Raw genomic sequence first — 22725 nt, forward strand, 5'->3', positions numbered from 1 at the left:
AGTAGGGAGATGGGACAGAAGATGCACAGTTAGTTCAGGTCAGCTTATGGTTTCTTAAGGAGAACATTAACTTCTGCATGCTTCCAGTCATCTGGGAATGTGTCACATGTGATGGAGGTGTTGAAGATGTGGGTGAGTGCAGTGCTGATTGGTGGTGTTCCCAGGTTACAGACCTAATGTAGATATTGATCCATAAGGGCCCCTGAGTGAATGGTCCACATGATTGTTACTGTGTCAACTCTGGTGATGGTTGTCCATTTGTTCAAAAGGTGTTTTAGTTGGTGATTGGTAGGTCGGTGATGAGTTTGCTAGGGTCAAGTTAGTATGCAATGTTGCTGTGAATGATCGTGATTTTGCTGTGGAATACGTTTGATAGGTCGCTGCAGAGTTCTTGAGAGGGGGTGATGCTCTTGACAGATGTGTGGGTGTTGCAAAATCCTTGACGATCAAGAACATCTCCTCGTATCTGTTGGAGCTTCTTTCGATGTGATTATGTAGCACTCTTTTCTTGGCTTCTCTTAGTTGCTGGTGGTAGCGTCTGAGTACAGTCTTGTAGGTGGTTCTAGCATTGGTTTTGTAGCTGGGTGTCCTCTTTCTCTCTAGCTGTTTACAGTGTTGTTTGAAGTCTCGAAGGTCCTCTGTGTACCAGCAGGCTTTTCTGTTGGATCTTCTTTGCTTGTTAGGTTTGATGGGTGTGAGGGAGTATGCACAGTTCTGAAATCAGTTTTTGAAGTTTCTAATGTCCTTGGTGAGGTTCTCTTATAATATGCAAGTTTCTTTGCAGTTCACTAATGTTACACCGATATCTATTCAAAATGTATTATTCAGCCCAAAGAGAAACAAATCTATCCTAAATCAAAATTTAAGTAAGGTAAACACCAGGCATGTCTACTTACAAGTATCACAAGGGAGTCACTTAGAAAAAATGCAGAAAGACAGCTAAATTTTCAGCACAGTGTTTTCATACATTTCACACACCTACACAAATTACACTGTTAAAATGCAAATATTATAGATGCACATACTTAACAAATTGCTTATGGGATGCTGCTCAAAAATATATACTTTCTCACACCAACTTTAAAACGTCAAATATTTCACTATGTTCTGTGCCGACACTGGTCTGTTCCTGCCTCCATAAATTGGGTATTTGCTGAATTCAGCTATTGGCAGCCTGTTTTTTATCAAGGTCTACCAATACACTATTTCAGTCTTGATCTGGATCTTTGGCAAGATAGAAAGTAATTTGTATGTCATTGGCATAATTGTGAAGTCTTCTGATGAGATCTGCTATAATCTGATACACAGCTGATCACAGACACCGAATAGCTGTGGGGAATCCCTGTGGAATTCTGTTAGAGTCCCCATACATTTTACACTGATACTGCTCTGCTTTTCTTCTCAGAAAGTTATGACTATTGACAGTTATTGTCAGTATCTGACACTATGTTGAGGCTCCTAGCACTGTTTAGCAGTCTAAAATGATAAAACATATCAAGTGTGGTTACCACTTACCAGGCCAAGGGGAATCAACAGAACAGGATCTCTTTTAGCTATAATGCTGCCGAAAATCACCATTGGTTTGTCCAATATTGCAGCTGCAGAATATCTGTGACTGTGAATGCCTTACTGGTTATCTCCAAAATTTTGGGGCCTTGTTGGAAAAGAGGGCTGCATTGTGAGACAGAGGTCAACCTGTGCAAGCATTGTGTGAAGTAACCTTGTTGTATGAAATTGGGTAAAGAAGGGTGGAACCCCTAATGATGAAAGAACCACAATATGTGTCAGGTTGACCCTCAAATGTCCCAAAATTAATTTGTGCTTAATCCTCTGGTAGCTTGGCACCAAAGCAGTCAGGCATAACTTAGAGGCACTCTGTGAATAATGTATGCAGCACATAAACAGTAATAAAGTGAAAACACAAAAAAACAAAACAACAAGAATCCAATCAGGAGAACCAGAGATATGCATTTTCAAGGTTTTCAGTAAGTATTGGAGTTCACCAGCAGGCTGACCAAGTTGTAGGTCTTTCATTGTTGGTTGACACTGGTAGTCACTGTTGCGTGAAGATTGGGTTCATCCAGGGTTCACATTGGTGGAAATCACCAGCGGCACAGACTCAGCTTGAACTGACCTGTTCACAGTCTTGAAGAGCCCAAATCATTATGATTTCTCATTTCTTCACAGAGGAGTGCACTCTGATGACAGACAATGGTCGAGGACCTGGGGATGTAACTTTTGGGGAACAGAGACTCACTCAAGCAGAGATCAGCAGGGCTCAGGCAAGTCCAGTTGAAGGCCCAGTTGAAGGTTCAGCGAAGCAGCAAGGTTTCTGAAGCTTGTTGGGTCTCTTTAGCTCAGAATAAGAGGTCAGGCAACTGACTATTGAATTTACTTATGTCAGTCTGGGAAGAAGGAAGCAGGTTCAGCCTTCCTTCTCATAGAGCAGGCCAATCCTCTGAGGAAGAAGGCAGGCCTCAAGCACCACAGCAGTTCTTTGTGGAACAAAGCAGTAGTCTTTCCACTTTAAAGTCCAGAGGTCCAATAGTGTACTGAAGAGTGGCTCTGAAGGTCCAACAGTTATACTTGGTGCCATCCTTTGAAGTGTGGGGGTTCCCTGTACTACACCCACTTCTGGTTCTGGAAAGTTCTTCCCTTCACTTGTCAAGTTTCCAAGACGTCTTGAGTGATAAAAGATTTGTATCATGCGCCTTTGTGCCTGCTGGAGGTAAGCCCTTTGAAATGTAATTGCGATAGGCAACATTTCCACCCCCAACCATCCAAAGAGTATGGGCCATCCTGATAACACCCAGTCCTCTTTCTTGGTCGTCTGATTAACAAATTCCTAACAGGGAAGCATTAACAGGCAGCAGAAGAATTTGGCCAGCAAAATGCCAACTTTCTAAACATGCTATTTTCAGAATTGTGACTTAAAACCTGACTTTACCATTAAAGAGAATTTTAAATTTTATATCAGAATTCATTGGGACTTAATTACCATATTCCTATCTGCTGCTAATCAAATTTTAGCACCTATTATGGATAATAAGGTGCCCCAATGTTATTCAATTGTGCAAATAGACCTTACAGTAGTGAAAAAATGAATTAGGAAGATTTTCACTATCAGGTATGTAAAACTTGAAACAAGTCCAACTTTTTAAACACAATACACCCTGCCCTAAGGGCATTTTAGAGTCTAGGGGTAACTTGCATGTATTAAAATGCAAGCTTTAGGCTTGGCAAAAAATGTATTTTGCTAGGTCGAATTGTTATTTTTAAAACTACACCACAGGGTGCAGTGGCAGCTCTGAGACATGTTTTTAAGTGTTGCTTACTTGGGTGGCACAATCTGTACAGCAGGCCCTCTAGTTGCATTAAATAACAGGGTCTGGGTATATGTAGTATCATATACTATGGACCTCTATTTAAATTAAATATGTCAATTAGCTTTAAGCTGATTGCACCATGATTTAAGGATATAACATAAGCACTTTAACACTGGTTAGCATTTGTGTCATAATGTCAACAAAAAGGAAATTCGTACCCAGGAGGGGTGAAGGTAAAAAGCCAGTAGGAAGACCACACCAAGGATAACAGGTCTAATACTGATGCTTTCTAGATACAAGGAAATAATATGGGAGACTTATTTGATCTTTCTGAAGCAAAATAAAAACACTAAAACAGGAATACATCTTAGATGGATATTCTCTGCTAACTCCGTGTTGTATCTTATCATTTTGCTAGACCTGTCTAACTTGCATTGGAGTCTTATGTTTATAACAATCCAATGAAGGAATGCTAATATGTAAATGTTTAGAATGTTGGGGTTTTGAAGTATGGCAGTTACCAAGGTTGTACGGAGTAGCTTTGGTGTCCGTTGAACCTCCGCAAATGTGCAGCTCTTTATGTGGTCTAAACTTCAATTGTACTCACCTCAGTTTCCGAGAGCACTTACTACAGATTTAGATGTGAAAAGCTGAGTTTGTGTTTCCTCCTGTTGCTTAGCAAGTTAGTGGAGTTGGAAGCCACTAAATCAAGCTGGTTTCTACAATATTGGTGTGAGATTGTACGTTATTAGGTTTGTCATGCTGGCAGTCACAACCCCACCTTCATTTTGGAAATACCTGGCAAACTGCCTGTCAGAAGGGGAGTGTGGTTTGATGCTTTGAAACATATTTGGGAGCACTTGGAGCTTCCGGGTTTAGAGCAGAAAGTAAGAAATGTTTTCTTCATTCACTTTGATTGGAGGGCAGAACAATCTTTAAAGATTTCTCAAAGTTAATGGTGGAGGAGGAAGAAAAACTGGATGAATACCAGGAGGGGGTTAAAAAACTCAAACTGATGTTTGACAAAAAAATCAAGCGTAATTGTGCTATGTCTCAAATTTTTTAAATGCTAACAGAATGGAGATAAATATGTTGATCCTTATGTATCTTTACTGCATAGGTTAATCTCTAAGTATCAGTTTAATAGTTTCACAGACCATCATAAGGGAACAATTTGTAAGTCACTGCAAGGATAAGCAAATATGCCATAATGTATTAGCTATGGATAATACCACACTGGGTAGTGAAAAGTATAGCAATATCACACATCTCTGTTAGAAGGCTGGATGAGAAACCTGTTGAGGCAGTTATTGCTATCAGTCATGTCAGATTCCGACAACATCAACAGTAAAAGAAGAAGAAAAATTCATAGAAAACTGTGACTTGTGTTGCTGATTTGAATAGCATATCTGAATCTGAAATAGAGTGACCACGGTCTTAAAATTGTGGTGTACCCCCTTTTCTCTGCTCCCTCTCGTATAAATGCCCTGACGAAGGTGCCGCCGTATAACGGGCTGGGCACCGAAACGCGCGTCGGCGTGGTGACCATATTTTCTGCTTATACCACCTGGTGTTTTCCCAGCAAGCGGCTGAGAAGATACCGCAGAATAACCTCAGCGTATTTGTGTGCGATGGATGTTGAGGTCTCTGTAATGTGCAAATTGAATGAATTGACAGACTGTGTGAATAGGTTTTGAGTCGGAATGAGTTTTTGAACCTGAATGAATGACGAGTGAGTGCGTGGGGGGTCTGTATTGAATATTTTGTATTTGATTCCATCACTATTTTGTATATGTAGGCAAAGAAAGATGTTTTTACATGTTTGTTCAACCACCTTTATATTTTGAAAAATGAAAATAAAAACGGATATTTATTCTAATATGTGTTGAGAAGCTAAATGTGGTGACCGTGATTGTCAGTGAGCTCAAAGTGTTGCTTTTCGAAAAATTGGGGACTCTATATGAGCCCTTAGATTGAAATACATAGGGCAGACTTCCGTCTTTTGAATTTGGATCTTATTGCTATCAGTCATGTCAGATTCCGACAACATCAACAGTAAAAGATCATGGAATTTTAAACCTATGAAAGGAAAAAATTACTCTTCTCTGACAAGAAAATGTTGTTTCTAATATGGTAATACACTACTTGTTAAAGTGAGTTGCTGTCCCGCAACTAAATTCTCATGCAATTAATCCAAAAAGGTTGGCCATTTTGCGAAGGTTTGCCGGAAGAAGAAAAATTCATAGAAAACTGTGACTTGTGTTGCCGATTTGAATAGCATATCTGAATTTGAAATAGAGGGCTTACATGACATGGTTCTGGTAGTAGGTGAGACAGAGTCTAATATTCAAGAGAATATGGGGACTGTAAAAAAGGAAGGACCCTGGATGGGGGAACACTCCATATGTGTTGATCCCATAGTGGAAATTTTTCTGCGAGATAAATCACTGAAATTGTTATTAAATTCTCATGCCAGAAGTACTATAATAATGCAACAGGTATTCAATGACACTTGGGGAGACAGACTTGATGCCACCATACTTCTCTCCAGTCTTGTCTCAAGGTCATAAAATTGAATGTTTGGGATATACAGATGATGTTTTAGAATTCAAAGGAAGAAGGATCAAATTAAAGATATATGTGTCAGTGAAAGGCCTCAACATTCTGTGGTAGTTTGTTTGGCATGATATAGAAACATGGTGCAGAAGAGCAAGTTCTTGTAGTTGAGTGTGATGATGTAGCTCTTGAATGGAGTAAAATATTTCCTTAAGTTTTCAGTGACAATCTTGGTAAAATGCTAGGGTTAAGGCACCAAATCAGGATCTAACATAGGGCTGTACCTGTTAAACAAAAACTTAGGGGAGTGTCAGAGGTGATATTGAGCGTGGAGTGTGTGCGAGAGAGGGATCATCAAGCCTGCTAAATCCTATTTGAGGCTCTCTCCCCTAGTAGTAGCATGCAAGAGGTATGGGAAACTGCATGTATGTATGGATGTAAAATCTCTCAGTAAAGAGATATGTTTGAATTCCCTTCCCTTGCCCAAAATCAATGATCTGTTTTCATGCACCATGAGAGCAAATGTGCTTTTGAAACTTGATTTTGCGTCCAACTACCATCAGGTGGAACTTCTATCTGTTTCTAGGCACTTAACTGCATTTATATCACCCATTGGAACATTTCAATATCATTGCATGCCTTTTGGCTTTCTTCTTTGGCATTTTTTTCCGAAGGGTCATGTATAATTTGCTAGAAGATGTAGAAGGGGTCCTGGTATTCAAGGATGATGCGTTGGTGTTTGCAAAGGATGTCACAGCCCACAGTACCATTCTTCTGAGGGTGTTCAAATTATTTAAGATTAATGGAGTTGTGTTAAAAAAGAGCAGTGCAAATTTCTGAGCAATGAGGTGGAATATCTGTGTCATATTGCTACAAGTGATGGTATTAGACCCAGACCTGGATTTGATAAATATATCTTGAAAGTGCCATCTCCCTCTGACAAAGTGGGGAGTCAAAGCATTCCTTGTACTGTGTAAGGTTTATTCTCAGTTCATCTCCGGTTATACCACCAAGGTGAGACCCATTTAGTAACTTACTCATGAAATGTTCTAAGTTCATTTGGTGCAATTAGTGTGCAGTGGCAGTTGACCAGATCAACATTTTGTTGAGTTTAAGTATGGCCCTAAAGCCCTTTGATCCAACGTTACCTTGCAAGATGGCTGCCGGGTGAGGCACTCCGGCCAGGAACTCCTCCGACTGGGAACTGCCTCTGGCACTAGGCTCGGGTTTCTCTCTCCTCTTCTGCCACCTACACCTACGGAGATCTTCTGATCATACTCTGGCTTCTTTCTTTCCCCCAGGAATGATTTTTGTGGCCTGCTGCTCACCCTCCGAGTTTTCCGAGAAAGTGCTTGCGGAGCCTATGCCATCATGGGCGCTGGTTCAGCGGGGATGCCTCGTTGCTAAGGGAATGTGAGCTAGTGGCTCTCCCACGCCCACCACCACCTACCTCCAGGACTCAACTTTTTGCTTGGTATACTGTGTACCCATCCGGGAATATCCTGCAACAACCTCCGGATCCGCCAACCGCCACCTACCTTCATGACTCAACTTTTTGCTTGATAAGCTGCGGGCCCCTGCCCAGAACATCCTGCGATGCCTTCCTGATCCGCCATTGAGACATGCCAGTAGCGGTTTGATTTCTACTTTCAATCCTCCGGTGCCGACACGCTCTCTTTGAGTGCAGGATGCCAGAGTCACGGATTTGTCAGTCTGCAGTGCTTGCAGCCTGACGGAGCTCTGGATTTCATCCCAAGCGGCTGCTCCCCTAATGGATGGCCTCTCAACAACTCTCAGGCCAATTTCTATTCAAGGTACCCATTTACTTCCTACCTTTAATACCCCAATATGATCTGCAGGGCGACTGATCCTTCAATGCTGCCTGCCCCTAAAATGGTGACCACGCAAACAGCACTCGCACATTACCAGTTTTTTTCAATTGTGCACATGTCTAGGTGAGTTAACGCTGTGCCACACTCCTGCCAGATCAATAACTTATCACTTCCCAGCTTCCCATTTGTTGTCTGGTTCACAACTGACCTCAACATTATTTACTTTGTTCTCCCTGCATATAAGACGGCGCCGGCTAGTAAACGCCTGACATTCCACATTTGTGATTATAATCTGGCCCAACCAAGGTTCCTATTTAACCCCTTCACTGCGGCGGCTATTCCGCCGCAGTGTTAAGGGGGCGGGGCGGCCGCGTGGCGCTCCCGTGCTCGTGACGGAAGCTCTCCGTCACGAGCCTCGGGTGAGCTGTGCTTGTGACGGAACGGTTCCGTCACGGCCCTGCCCGCCCAATAGAACCTTCAGCGCAGGCGCGGAATTCGCACCGCGCAGGCGCCGCGAACGGGCCGTGACGGAACCGTTCCATCACAAGCACAGCACACCCAAGGCTTGTGACGGAACGGTTGCGTCATAAGCATGCAAGGGGTTAAAGTGCTAACGACTAGTAGGATTAACTAGGCCAGTTTATCTCAGCAAACTCAGTGATTTTCCTTTGCTCAATCAAGACATTATTGCGGTGCCTATCCACTGCACCAGGACGGTCACCTTACGAGCCTCCTAAAGGTGGGCTGCCCAGTTGCACTTGGGAATGCCTGAATTTGCCTGGGGGTCATCTGCCTATAAAACTGCCTTTTTGGGGAACACTCCCTAGCCATGCACTTCAGACCCGATAGTGCCGAAGCCTGCCAAACATCTCCCCATCGCATTGATGGATCCCTCTGGAGTACAGGAACTACTGCTGCATGGTTACACCCACATTGCCGAGATGACCCAACGTGGTGACTGAATTTGGCACTGGACTTAATGACTATGGGCCCAATTCACAGAATGAACTTAAGACTCAATCCTAGACTTACTACTATTTTGGTATTCACAGAATGCACTTACTACTTTTGGCATTCACAGAATGAACTTACTACTTTTGGTATTCACAGAAGTTAGGATTTTGTCTTAAGTTTGTCTTAAGACAAACTTGAGACAGACTTAAGACAGACTTAAGACAGACTTAAGACAGAATCCTAACTTCTGTGAATACCAAAAGTAGTAAGTTAATTCTGTGAATGCCAAAAGTAGTAAGTGCATTCTGTGAATACCAAATTAGTAGTAAGTTTAGGATTGAGTCTTAAGTTTGTTCTGTGAATCGGGCCCCAAGTGACCCCATCTGGGTTACGGGCCTGCTTACTCTAACTTCTTGGGCCCTCACAAGGCACTTTTCTCCCACTGCTGATATGCCAGACCTGATCCACTTCCCAGCCCCCTGTTTCCACTCCCCTCCCCCATTCCCTCTATTCCTTTATTGGGGACTTGTTCTCCTGTGTTTTTCATGTTATCCCTGACCGCTGATGTAAATAAGTTCCTATATTCCCAATAGGCTCTGCGCGTTAGAATAATATATCCTATAGATTTGACGTAGGAGTTAAGTCAATAGGTCTCTATAGAATATGCTAAACCTAATTGTGAGTGCCAGCTAGCTCAGAGGTCACTAGAAACTTTCTTGAATACACAAGAAGGGATTCGTTTATGACAACCGCATAAACATGACAACTTTGTTTCCCCAAGAATAAGAACATATCTCTCAGAGTCGTGGAAAAAGTAGATACGTATTTAATTCAGTCAATTGTGCATGCTTTGTTTCTACAGAGTTGCAGCGAAATAGTGAGATGGGCGTTTTCAATAAAAGATTAATTGAACAGTCTTCTTTCGCATGCAAGAGAGGTGAACTGCTACAATCATTAGACAGAAAGCAAATTATAATGCTTACAGCGAGAATAGTATTGCAAAATAAAACTGTAATATCATTGTATGGTTTCTAAGCCATATGAAAATATATACTTAAATAACATAGACTAAAATACTCAACTGGTACTTCTAAAATAAACCTACCATAATGTACCTAACCTAGGTCTAGTATGTGGGAAGAAGTAAGTATGGTCTTTACCATAGGTTTAGTTGTTGCCAAGAATCTACCAAAGGTTTCACTAGGGTCTAATCAGCTCCATACCTTTAGAATGAAGAAGGTCTGGTATCTCTGTTTCGGGACTCGATTTCCCAACACCCCGCTGATGCCTGGTGGTGCGGCTAAACAATTATAGAGGAGATCGGCCCAGGTTCACCCCCTCGGCCATCACCTACCCAACCGAACATTGGGCACAGTTCTTCCCATCTCCCCGCCGTGTATCCTTCCTCCCACTCCCTTCGAGGAATTACTGTAACATTGTTTTTTGCCTGTGTTTTACGATGCTCTGGTAACAGATGTAATTTGTAACTTGTAACTAAATGACCTTCATGTAAAGCGCTCTGATACCTACCGGTCTAGCCAGTACTATATATAAAACTTCAAATAAATAAATAAATAAATATCACAGTTGATGCATGTCAGGTTGGCTTAGGGGCTATTCTCACTCGGAAGAAAGGTAATTGCGCACATACGGTGGCGTTTGAGTCAAAAGGGTTATGGGAGATGGAATTTGCAATATTCTGTCATAAGAAAGGAATTTCTCACTTGCTGGTAGGCGATTGAAAAGTTTAATTCCTATGTGGCTACAGACAGATCATAACCCATTAGTTTCCATTCTTGATGGGGGTGGAAGCAAATGTTTCACTCCAGAATTGTAAGACTCTCCACAAAGCCATTGCAATTTGAATTTGATGTGCTTCACATATCAGGGGGATTGGATGATAGGGCTGATTTTCTCTCCCGGATCCCTTGCAATGGTGATAAACACTCTGAAGATTGTCTGGTGCTTTGCTAAAAATTCCTAAATGTAATGTGTGCTCAGAAGGTGACTGGATGGAACTGATAAGAGAGGTTAAAGTCTTGCAACAGGTCATGGAACTAGTTAAGGCTGGATGGCATAGGGAAAATATTATTTCTCCTTTGTTACAAAAGTACTGCAAAGTTGATGTGGGACTTGGCCTTTTTCTGGCTAAATTTCCCTAAACTTTTTGCTTTTCCCCTAGACCTTTCTTCTGACAATTGACGCCAACTTAGATATTTTGGACACTTTGCCACTGCTAAACAGTGTCAAAGTGCAAGTGCTCCCTGTGTACAGTGTAATGGTAATTGGTTGTCCAAAATTGGTATGTTGTATTACTAGTGAAGTCCCTAGTAAAATGCACTATGTGTGCCAGGGATAGTATTGCAAATGCTACTTGTGGGCCTGCAGCACTTATTGTGCCACCCACTCAATTAGCCTAGAAAAGGGAACTCAGGCCTGCCATTGCAGGGCCTGCGCACAGTTTGTGAAACTGCCATGTTGTTCTGTCAAGTGCACTCACTTTAGGGAAAACAAAATGGAGAGTGAGGGTATTTACACTCAAAAGTGAGGTGAGAACTCCTGGTCCCCAGTGAATATATGAACAAAAACAAAAGGAGGAGTGCCCACTGGAGGTGGACAGAGAAAGTCTCTGAGCCTAAAGGATAAAGGCTTAATTAAGCACTTGTGCCCAACTTTGATATAAGACATAACATGTCTTTTTTGAAGACCCCTCACTCACCAACCTGGTTGGTTAAATGCTTCATCATCGGGGTCCCACCCCGAAGGCCGAGTGCCAACAGGGTGTGCTACGACACCTAATTACAGTGGAGCAGGTATTTTCTCTTTTTTTATATGTGCAGTGATAAAAGGGGGGTAAGTGTTTTAAAAGGGGCCAGATCTACTCACATCAAGACTTTATTCCCGAGTGACTGGACACCTGGTTAAAAAACTGTGATACCTTTGTCTAATTAGGTAGACTTCGGTATCTAAGACGTGTGGTGTTGTAAAAAATAGCGACGTGTGCTATGTGATTAAAATATAGGTCTTAGGTCTACATGTTTCAACCTCGTTTGATTGTGAGTTTTCGTCAGGACCAAAAGGAAAAAGAGAAGGACCTGGGTGTTCCGCCCACGCTAAGGGGCGCCCTGCCCTAGATCCGTGAAAGATGGGTACACAAAAATTGTGTCCCTGCAAAATGTAATCTTCTCCCCACTCTGGAAGAAAAAAACCTGCAAAGAAAAATATCAGGAAAGGGTAGTTGGGAACATACATTACAAGACAAACATTGCTTGTACACATAACATATAGATTGTGATCAGTAGATAGAGCTAGTGGATGAGCCGTACATATATCTACTCCATTCATGGAATATTCTTCCAATGAGCTCATCTATATGTGGCTCTGATATTGCTACTGGTATCAAAAGGCAATAACGCTGTAAATGCCTCTTGTGGGGGATGGTTTTGTTGGCTACAGAAGCCTGTAGATCGGTAAAAATTAGTTAGCGGTAAACAATGTGCAATATAAGCATATCATAGTGAATAAACGGCTTCTTTTTGGAAGGTGGTAATGTCTCACAAAATACCCATGCATGCCACATACAATTATCCCAGTTATAGGATCTGTTCGTGACTTTTTTTATGTGGCAAAATCACGCACGGATAGTGGTAAACCATTCAGCTTACTCATAAAGCGGTGGAAATCCGCCTCATGGGCGTTCGTGGTCCAAAGGCGATGCACGCGTAATTTAGGGAGTAACGGACAAATCACGATCGGGAAAATGCGATGAGTGACTGACCGTCATCTCGTGCATGAAAATGGAATTCGAGAGGATCGTGTGAGGCCTGACTTACTTGCGGCTTCTGATCCTTCGACTGGTAACCTACTTGGTTCCTTCAACGATACGCCCCGTAGTAATCCCTTGCCTTCAGTGCTAGGGCATTATAATGTATGCGCTCTGCTTCCTGGAAAGGGCGTTGTCCGGCTGATCACGTGGATCGCTCAGCCAATCGGCGGATTGGTGTTTGAAACTGAGGCTTGGAACTCAGTTACTATAGTAACCGAGGGCGCTTCGAGGAGCACTTAGAAAGTTACAATTGAGACGCGTGTATTCGCGTTTTATTTTTAAATAAACGGGAGGATTAAAAACAGAGCTTTCAAAAGCAAAAGAGCATGGTCTAGCCATAATATTAATGCACTATTTGAATAGTGAATCGAGATGTGCAACATCATTTCCCAGAAGGGTTAATTCACAGTTATTATGGTAAATAGGATATGTCCACAGACCATAGGTAGGGAAATCTCGGATTCTGGTCAGACAGAGTCCTATATTCTCAAATGGGCAGCGGTGGTTAAATATTACATATACTTTGGTTCTACGGTGTCCTGTCTTATTGTTTGTATGCACTATTACCCCATCACTGAATTCCAGGGAATATTGTCGTTTAGACCGTTTTTGTGTGTTGACAACCTATAGACCCATCTCTGTTCCTTCTCGAAAAGGCGTTGGGTAAGGTTGCTCCCAGTGCTTATCTGCTCAATGATAGTCCATTGCAGGTCATCAGGTGTGTGTCCTGCAGTTAGTAGTGTTCTGTCAATCTCGTCATGGACTTCTTACACCTGATGGTGCTCCTATGTTCACCTATACGCAACTTCACTTTTCTGTTGGTCATACCGATGTAGTGCAGATTACATGGGCACGTAATTCTGTACACTACGTTCTCACTGTTACAGTTTGCATGGCCTCGGATTGTCCAGATCTTACCTTGTTCTAGGTTCAAAGTCTTTGCGTTTGACGTGAAAGGGCACATACTGCAATTACCACACTTATAATGGCCTGTTTCCTTTGGTAGTCCCCAGGCGTTTAGCACTGTCTCATTTTGTACTGCTTTTGCTACTGGTCTTGTATTTACCACTGCATCTTTAATGCTTCTTGCTTTTTTGAACGAGAAAAGTGTTTTTTCCCATTGCATTTTACCAGAATTCAAAATCGACCAATGCTTATTTATCATCCTGGTTACATCGTTTGAAATTCTATTGTACGTAGTGACACATGTGAGGGGAGTTTCCTCATTTGTTTTCACCTTGTTTGTCAAGAGTACTTCTCGGGGTTGATTGCGGGCCCATTTTTGGCTTTTTGTCAGGATTTTCTCAGGGTATCCTCTGTTCTTCAGCTTCTTGGTGAGATCGCTTGCTTGCTCTTTGTAGTCCTTCAATTGACTACAGTTGCGATGGATTCGCAAATATTGCCCGTAGGGAAGATTCTCCCGCAATGGCCTTGGATGAAAACTTTCAAACCTTAAAAGATTGTTTCTTGCGGTTGGTTTATAATGAGTTATATTTTCAAAATTCCCATTCACTTTGTTGATGACCAAGTCAAGAAATACTAGTGTGTTATGGTCCTTGACATAAGTGAATTTTAGATGGTCGTCACATGTATTCATCCAATTGAGAAAGGAGGTCAGAGAGTCTTCTGTACCATTCCAGATTGCCAGCACATCGTCGATGTATCGTCTCCACAGCAGGACATTCGATCTGTAGGGATTTTCTTCACTCAGTATGTGTTTTTTCTCAAAGTCGTGGACATACAATCCTGCCACGCTGGGGGCAAATGTACTTCCCATTGATGTTCCGCCCGTCTGGAGGTATAGTGTCCCCTCAAATTCAAAGTAATTCTTTTTAAGTGCAAGCCTTGCACATTCCAAGATGAAATTCCTTGGAGTTCTTGAAGACCACTCTTCTTCATCTAGTGCTTTTTCCAGGACCCTCAATGTTGCGTCCTGTGGAATGCTAGTATACAAACTCTCAATGTCGAAACTCACCAGTATGGTGTTATCGTCCACGGTGAGATCGTTGAGTAGTTGTAACAGGCTCTTAGTGTCTTGGAGGTATGTACTCGTCTTTTGTACTAGTTTCTTGAAAAACACATCACAAAAACGAGATAGTGGTTCCAGAAGTGAACCCAAACCGGATACTATCGGTCTTCCAGGTGGGGGTAGTTTATTTTTGTGCATTTTGGGGAGCGTGTAGAAGTAAGGTATTCTTCCTTCACTTTTGCACAGAAAATCAGCCTCCTGTTTACAGATATATCCTTCTGCTTCTCCGTAATCTACCAGCGATTTTATCTCACTGCGTAGTTCCTCGGTAGGGTCACTGTTTCATCTGACAGTAATATCCGGCATTCCGTTTGGTATGCTGATTTGTCTAATATCACTACTCCACCGCCTTTATCCGCGGGTTTGATCACAATTGTGTCACAATTTCTCAGGGTCTCCAGGGCCAATCTTTCTTTCTTGGTCAGATTGGTGAATGTTGTTTTAGGGGTCAGCTGCTCAACGTCATTGAAGACCGCCTGCTCAAAAGTGGTTACTTCCACAGGAATCGTGTGTGGTGGTGGCATGAACGCTGAATGTTTTACCACTATCCGTGCGTGATTTTGCCACATAAAAAAAGTCACGAACAGATCCTATAACTGGGATAATTGTATGTGGCATGCATGGGTATTTTGTGAGACATTACCACCTTCCAAAAAGAAGCCGATTATTAACTATGATATGCTTATATTGCACATTGTTTACCGCTAACTAATTTTTACCGATCTACAGGCTCCTGTAGCCAACAAAACCATCCCCCACAAGAGGCATTTACAGCGCTATTGCCTTTTGATACCAGTAGCAATATCAGAGCCACATATAGATGAGCTCATTGGCAGAATATTCCATGAATGGAGTAGATATATGTATGGCTCATCCATCAGCTCTATCTACTGATCACAATCTATATGTTATGTGTACAAGCAATGTTTGTCTTGTAATGTATGTTCCCAACTACCCTTTCCTGATATTTTTCTTTGCAGGTTTTTTTCTTCCAGAGTGGGGAGAAGATTACATTTTGCAGGGACACAATTTTTGTGTACCCCTCTTTCACGGATCTAGGGCAGGGCGCCCCTTAGCGTGGGCGGACCACCCAGGTCCTTCTCTTTTTCCTTTTGGTCCTGACGAAAACCCACAATCAAACGAGGTTGAAACATGTAGACCTAAGACCTATATTTTAATCACATAGCACACGTCGCTATTTTTTACAACACCACACGTCTTAGATACCGAAGTCTACCTAATTAGACAAAGGTATCACAGTTTTTTAACCAGGTGTCCAGTCACTCGGGAATAAAGTCTTGATGTGAGTAGATCTGGCCCCTTTTAAAACACTTACCCCTCTTTTATCACTGCACATATAAAAAAAGAGAAAATACCTGCTCCACTGTAATCAGGTGTCGTAGCACACCCTGTTGGCACTCGGCCTTCGGGGTGGGACCCCGATGATGAAGCATGTCACCAACCAGGTTGGTGAGTGAGGGGTCTTCAAAAAAGACATGTTATGTCTTATATCAAAGTTGGGCACAAGTGCTTAATTAAGCCTTAACCTTTAGGCGCAGAGACTTTCTCTGTCTGCCTCCAGGGGGCACTTCTCCTTTTGTTTTTGTTCAAGTGCACTCACTTGCCAGACCTTTCCCTTTCCGTTTCTGTGCACCTAAGACACTAGGGTCCCCCTGGACAGGGTGTAGTGCATGTGAAAGGTAGGACATGTAATATGGTGTGTGTCATGTCCTGACAGTGAAATTATCACCATTTTGTTTTCCCTCTTGAAAGGCTATCTTGCCCATTAGAATAGAATGGGAAGGCTGTGCAATATGTTTTCCAGCCTATCTTCCCAAGGGCTTAAGATGGAACTGTGAAGTTTAGTATCCCTGAACTCACCCTGCAATAACACATCTTTTTATGTAGATGGTTTTTGCATTATGTATTTGTAAGCCACTCTTTCAGAAGTGGCTGGTTTTTTGTTCTTTAAACATTTCTGGGTGTCTCTGCCTGGTTGTGGATTGACTGGCTGGATTTTGAAAGCAATAGGATCTGGGGAATGTCTTTACCCAGGAGAGGATGTGAGACAGCACAGGCTGACCTGCGTCTGAAGTGTAGGGAAGGAGACGCCCCTGGAGGTAAAGAGGCCTGGGCTGGTGCTATAAAACAATTGTCCCATCTGCTGCTGAGTGATTGAGAATCCAGACCCCCACTAATCAAAGGAAGAAGGTGTCACTGGTAGGGGGCAACCAGAACTGGTTTGAGTAGGGGTCACTGTCCCCGTAACACAAAGACTTCGAAGCCATTGAGGGGAATAACTATGCGAGCTGAAGCCCCTGAACTTTGGAGAATGGCTTGATCAAGTTTGAACAAGACTGGAGCTATTTTGTGGTCAAGGCGACCTTTGCCACGTGCACACCAGAAGGGAAAGTGTGTCACAGCGATGCTGTGTGCGTGTGCTGTTTGCAGCCTGAGACCATCACCAGGGGTGCCCTGCGATCGGGGCACCCGAAGATCAAGCAACGCTGTATGCATGTGTTTTCTACAGCCTGAGACCTGCGCAAGTTGTGCCCTGTGATTGGGGCTCCAGAAGATAAAGTGTGTCTCCACGACGTGGAGTATTTATGTATGTATTCCACATTTATAGAGCGCACTGCAACCCCAAGGGCATCCTGGCGCGTGTCCTTTATACCTCCGGAGACCTGCACAAGTTGTGTCCTGTGATCGTGGGCACCAGAAAATCAAGTGTGTCTCAGCGATGCTGCGTGCATGTGTCATGTGCAACCTGAGACCCTCGTGAAGAGATGTCTGGTTAACGTACACCCGGAGTACAGTGATTCTCATTGACTCTGAGTGCGGGTGAGATTGCATCGGAGGCCCAAGGCGCTAGACAAGGAGAGGAGAGTGGCTTTGTGTCCCCCAGGTAACATGTGTCAACTCCTGGGGTGGGGCGCGGGCTCGGAAGGAGATGCTCTTGGCCTCTTTCTCTGTCCTGCAGTGCAAGCCTCCGCTTAGGCTCGAATTGCGTCCCGTGTGCCAAGGGATTGGCAGCACTGGGGGCCGGAGTGTGAAGCTGCATTCACTGTGTTATATCTTACCCATGTGGGGGGGCAACTGTGGCCAGGGACTAACCGCAAGACAGCACGAGTGGCGGAGAGACCGCCGGAGGCACAGTGAACGGTGCTGGAGTAAATTACGTATTGCATTATTCCTGCAAAACGGAGTATCTGGTGAATGTGTGACGCATTGCCTACTTTCTGCACAACAAACTGCTTGTTTGTCGTATTTCCTATTGCATTAGTTTTGCCTAACAAACTGCCTGATAGGTGTGTTTCGCATTGCACTAGGCTTGCATGCCTAATTGATGTGTTATCCCTTGCCTTACTCCTGCATCATGAACTGCCGGATTGTCGTATTACACATTGCATTAGTGTTGCATACTGAAATGCCTGATATATGTGTTCTGCATTGCATTAGTTTCGTATAACGAACTGCCTGATAACAGTATTGCACATTACATTTCATTTTCCTAACAGAGTATCAGAAGGGGTCCGTATGCATTGCCATATGGGAGCATTACAGTTTATAACGTTGTTGCATTACGCACTGCATTACAGTAACAGTACAAATCGCCAGATAGCCGCTTTATGATCAGCATTATTCTTATGTTGTGAAGTACCTGATTGTTGCATAACAAATTGCATATTACAACATTAGGATTACATAGGATTGTTTAGTTTAGCTCAATAGTAGGAGGCCAGGGGGAGCTTTACCCTGACGCATATATTTTGGTTTAGTATTGTGTAGTCGCATCATATATCTGTGGTCGCATCCTATATCTTTTCACAAACTTGTTTTCCCATGAAACTCGTGTGGAGTTTATTTGTGGCGTCATCATTGGGTTGCTGTGAGCGTGATTGCAAATACTTTATACAGTGGCCTTGAAGATAAGCCTGGCTGCTTGTGCCAAGCTACCAAAGGGGTGGAGCAGGGGCTATCTCTAGAGGCGACCTGTCTTTCCCTAACGTTGGGGGGTCATGGGTCCCTGTTTGGCCAACGGTACCTACCTCAGCAAAGCAAGGATCCAAAGATTCTAACAGTTGGCGAAAAAACTACTGCTGAAGAGGGGATACCTTTGAGATTGAGGGGCAGATTTATGAAGGCCTTGCGCCGCCGGTGCGTCATTTTTAACATGGGAAAAAGTGACGCACCGGCGGCGCAAGGCCTTCATAAATCTGCCCCTGAATATGTTGGTTCAGCCACTTTCAGTGAGAAACACTACTATTTGCAATGCTCATGAGGGACATCTGGGCTCATCTCTCACTAAATATCATGTAGGTGAATTTTTTTGGTGGCCACAAAAAGACATGAAAGTGGATGAGGGTATAGGAAAATATTTTGGGTTCAAATGACTCATTGCAAGATTATGCAATGTTTTTCATTGTGCTAGTTGATTATTTTTCTAAATGGCCAGGACTCAAAATGGTCAAGAAGCCTAACACTAGTGCAGTTATGGAGTTATGAAGAGACGTTTTCTTGAGGGAGGGGTTCCTCAATTTCTCCTTTATGACAATGGTACCCAATTTGCTAGTAGGGAACTTCAAGTTTTTCTGAAGTGGTATCAACCATCTGAGAAGTACCTTCTATCACCCACAGACGAATGGTATTGTGGAGAGGATGAATTGTGTGGTGGGTGAGTGCACTATGTGGGCAACATGGAGGAACCATGATGTTGTGAAGTCTGTATGCAGCATGCTATGGTTTACAGAACAACATTCCAGCCCCTCCATTATTGCGAGCTGCTGGCCCAGGTCTCTTGGTGACCCACCATCCCCCAAGAAGGAGATCAAGTCCTTGGGAGTATGGTTGGAAGAAGACCTGTCCTTTAGGACTCATGCCAGGAAGACCGCAGGGGTTTGCTTTGGTTTACTGAGATCAGCCCGAAAGGTGCTACCTCTGCTCCCTGATCCAGCTAGGAAGCTGTTGATACGTGGCCTGATTCTATCGGCTCGATTATGGGAATGCGTTGTTTCTCGGTGCTCCCGAAGCGACCTTCAAAACCCTCCAACAGGTGCAAAACGCAGCTGCAAGAGTCCTTATGGATGTTCCCAGAAGGCAATCTGCTGCTCCGGCCCTTAAAGCGCTTCACTGGCTCCCCGTGAAGGAGCGGGTGAAATTTAAAGCGCTATGTACAGCCCACAAAATTTTACATGGCAAAGGCCCCCCCATCCTTGCTAACATGGCCCGTCCTTACAAACCCCCACGTCTGCTGCGCTCGGACCAAAAACACCTTTTGCAGTTAGCGAGAGTAAGAAGAGCTCGTTCTGGGGGCAGGCGCTTCTCTGTGCAAGTGGCCTCTCTTTGGAACTCTCTGCCCCTCAAGATTCGCTCAGAGCCCCAGATCCTACCATTCAGGAAACTTCTTAAGACCTACTTGTTTCCATAGTAGTGATTAGCTGAGTCTCTCCTTCTGGTCTGTTGCGCCGGGATGCCCCCGGGTAAGCTGAGCGCATTATACATTTCATATTATTATTATTGTATTGAACTACCAAAGGGTCTCCTTTTGATCTCTTGAGGGGCAGGAAAGTCAATACTAACTTTTACCCAGCATGGATGGCTCAAGAGTGAGTCTGAAGTGGGGCAACTGATGGCCTAAGTTAAATTGAATGTTAGTCATGCACAAGAGAAGCAAAGGACTGGTACGACAGTAAGAAAAGTGCTAAACTTGTCAAAGTAAATATTGGTGATTAGATTCGCTTCAAGTTGGCTATTCATTTGAAGAAGGGGGAGGGCAAAGTTACGGAACCTGTGAGAGTGGAAAAAGATGTGGTAATACCTTTATGGTAAAGGGTGGACACTGGTGACATCTTGCAAAAGTGGTCAAGGTGGGCAATCGATGTGAGAGTGAGGAGAGTAAAGGTAGAGATGAACATGGTTAGGTCCCTGCCCACACTAGCACCCCTGACCAGGTGCTGAATGGGAATGCTCAGAGTGGTTGCGGAAATGAATGTGATAATATCCCAGCTCACACTAGCACCCATGACTGTGTGTCGGATGAGAACTCTATGAAGAAAATGTTATGTAAAAGAATAGTTTTATGTAGAAGTACCAAGACCATTGTTAGACCCAGCAGGTTTCTTATAAAAAACGTATTTCCTCCTAATGAATCTATTTTCCTACTTAACACAGTGTTTGCTCAAGTTTGAATTTGGTATGTTGCATTTGTTTTTCTGTGTTTTCTTGCTGTGTGTTTTAGTTGTGCTGACCTTTTTCTTTTTACTTTGCATTGCCTTTACATTCAAGGTTTGGTTATTGTTGGGAGAAGCGAAGCTGTGTTGTACCTTAGCTTGTTTGTAGATCGGTTTATCTTGCATTGGAGCCTTATGTATGTAGGATTCCTATGCAAGAATGCCATTATGTAAATGTTTAGAATGTTAGGATTTGAAGTGTGGTAGTGACCAAGATGGTAGCAGAGGAGCTCCTGTGTCTGTTGATACTCTGCTTCTGTGCAGCTCTTTGTGTGAAATAGACTTCAATTGTACTCATCTCAGTTTCCGAGAGTACTTACTATACACCCCTATGGACATGATTCATTTATCTGGTTGTGACATTCATCCTCTTTGTGGTTTAAATGCCGGTCCTGTCTTGTGTATGTTCTCTAAAGAAAGGAGCCAATGCCATGATATATATACAAATGCAAGTGTTAATGAGTACAGAATAACTAAAGAAGAGGGGATATATCAGGGAAAGCCAATTGTATTTCAAAGACAAGATTGGTGGACATGGTGTATGTGTTTCTCCACGGGCATGAATGTGGATCTGTTCATTTTGTTTGTTTTTAGCTGTTTTAGTTGCTTCTGTTACCTCATTTGGTTAATTTGTTGCCTGTTTCCCAAATCCTTTTTCTTGGGGTCACTGGCTGTTGAACAATAACAATAGTTATGACTGTCAGGTGTCTACGGGGAATGTAGGGTCCATGCTGCCACTGTGATTGAGATAAGAGAAGAACACTTCCAACCTTCATGATGTGATGCAGGCATGTGACCCAAGCTTCTTCAAAAGTGCTGGAACCTACCCTGCACTGAACAAGCATTTCCTTATATTTCCGGCATATTGGGGGCATATTATCAAGGACGGCAGTAAAATTATCGCCGGTTTAGCGGCAGAAAACCACAGCTAATGCGGCGATAATGGGCTTGATATTATGCCATGGAGAATTCCAATAGAAGCCCATGTTCACACCAGAACTTGGGCTTCTTTCGGAATTCTCATGGGCATATTATCAGACCCATTATCGCCACTTTAGCGGCAGTTTTCTGCCGCTAAACCGGCGATAATTTTTAACGCCGTTCTTGATAATATGCCCCATTTGAAACTAAGTCCGTGCAGGTCAGGAAACACCAGGACTTGATGTAGGATTAAAAACTATTATTAAGTCCAAGTTCTCTTTGAAGGTGTTATTTCTAAAGAAGAATGGTTGCTCTGAGCCTACGCTACTTAAAGGTACCTTCTTCCTGTCACTTACTGCATTAACATGTGTGATACTCTCTTTACTAGGTTTCATCCTGGTCTTAAAATATGTTTGAACAATATGATTAACCTTTTTGAGCTGCTGTCGTTGAACATTATTATGAAAGAACAGTTTGATGTGACCCATTAACAGTCCAGCCAGTTCTTTAAGTAGAATATTTACACTGTTAAATCTTTTTTTTAAAACATTCTTTCTTCGCATTGAATATGGTGTTTTTTATATATTTGATCGGGAGCTCTCAATAGGCTTTTCTAGACCACCACTGCCTTCCTTTCCACTGAACAAATGATGTCATGCTAAATCTGGTGTGAAGTGATGTATTTTCCTTGACAAAGACACAAAGAGTGCTACTGTGGCATGCAGCTATAAAATCGACATTCCAATTAAAATAATTGCATCTGTACATACTAATAATATGCAATTGCAGCCCGTTACACAGGCATGAGGGAGGAGTTTTGCGGGCTATACATGCACATTCAGTCACACTCCCATGCAGTCACAATCATTCAAGTATATACGCACCTTTTAGAAGCATACACACCCGTTCACAGCATGCATGCACAAAGAAACATACATTCATACATACACCCACGTATATTCACACACCAAACATTTAAAAACACACACACACACAACTTACCCACTGAAACAGTGAATTTGGGCGCGGATAGGGAAGACTCCAAGATTCC

General features: G+C 43.0%; 1 protein-coding gene across 1 annotated transcript in view; it reads right to left on the reverse strand.

Moving 5' to 3' along the window:
* Window positions 1-22725, reverse strand: part of KLHL1 (kelch like family member 1) — a 1526090-nt gene that overhangs the window by 1007187 nt on the left and 496178 nt on the right. The window lies entirely within an intron of this gene.

The sequence above is a fragment of the Lissotriton helveticus genome, chromosome 8, assembly GCF_964261635.1.
Source record: "Lissotriton helveticus chromosome 8, aLisHel1.1, whole genome shotgun sequence".
NCBI lineage: Eukaryota > Metazoa > Chordata > Amphibia > Caudata > Salamandridae > Lissotriton > Lissotriton helveticus.